Here is a 770-nt window from a genome sequence, read left to right on the forward strand (position 1 = left end):
GGGAGTTTTATTTTAGCAAGGTTTGAACGTGTTGTTTTCAAACGCAGAAGCAGTCATTTTTAGTAGTTTTCAGTTGCCATAACTCAGATAGACTCCCTAAACACACACGTCTATGAACTACTAGTTGTCAATAAAATTAAATATTGATATTGTGTCTCAACTCAAAAAAGTCGAAGAAATGGATGGATGGGGGAAATGTTGGGAGACACACCCAACTCTCCACCCCAGCGTCCGTCTCCGCCTCCTCCTCCTCCCAATGAGCTGAGATTTGACACCCACCCTCAGCCAGTGGATGGAGGATATGGTGGGTGCATCCCCCTGGGAGCAGCTCCGCGCTCCGAGACAATGAGACAGTGAGACAATGTTGACAATGTAATATGTGATAAATACAACAGAAATTGTGATGTTTTTGAAATGAAATGTGATTCTATTCGACATCGGTACCAAAAATGTGCCTCAATGCAAGTTTAAGAAGCAGCATCTGGTTTTGAAGGAATGTTATCGAGTCTCTGACGTGACTGATCTGTGTTTTTGTGCGTTTGTGTTGCAGAGTCTGCGTCTCAACCCGAGGAGGTCACACAGCAAGCCAAGAAGCTGTGTGTCATACCAGTGCAGACGTATGTGATGGAGCCCTCCGCCTTACAGTCACATGTGATGGAGCCCTCCACCTCACACACAGACGTGATGGAGCCTCACACCTCACACTCACTGAAGGCCTCGAATGGCTCTTCCTGTATGTGACGGATTTCACCTGCTGGCACGTAGGAGAT

The sequence above is a fragment of the Seriola lalandi genome, unplaced genomic scaffold (genome assembly GCF_002814215.2).
Source record: "Seriola lalandi dorsalis isolate HSWRI2012SDOR001 ecotype SW California unplaced genomic scaffold, Sedor1 jcf7180002054979, whole genome shotgun sequence".
NCBI lineage: Eukaryota > Metazoa > Chordata > Actinopteri > Carangiformes > Carangidae > Seriola > Seriola lalandi.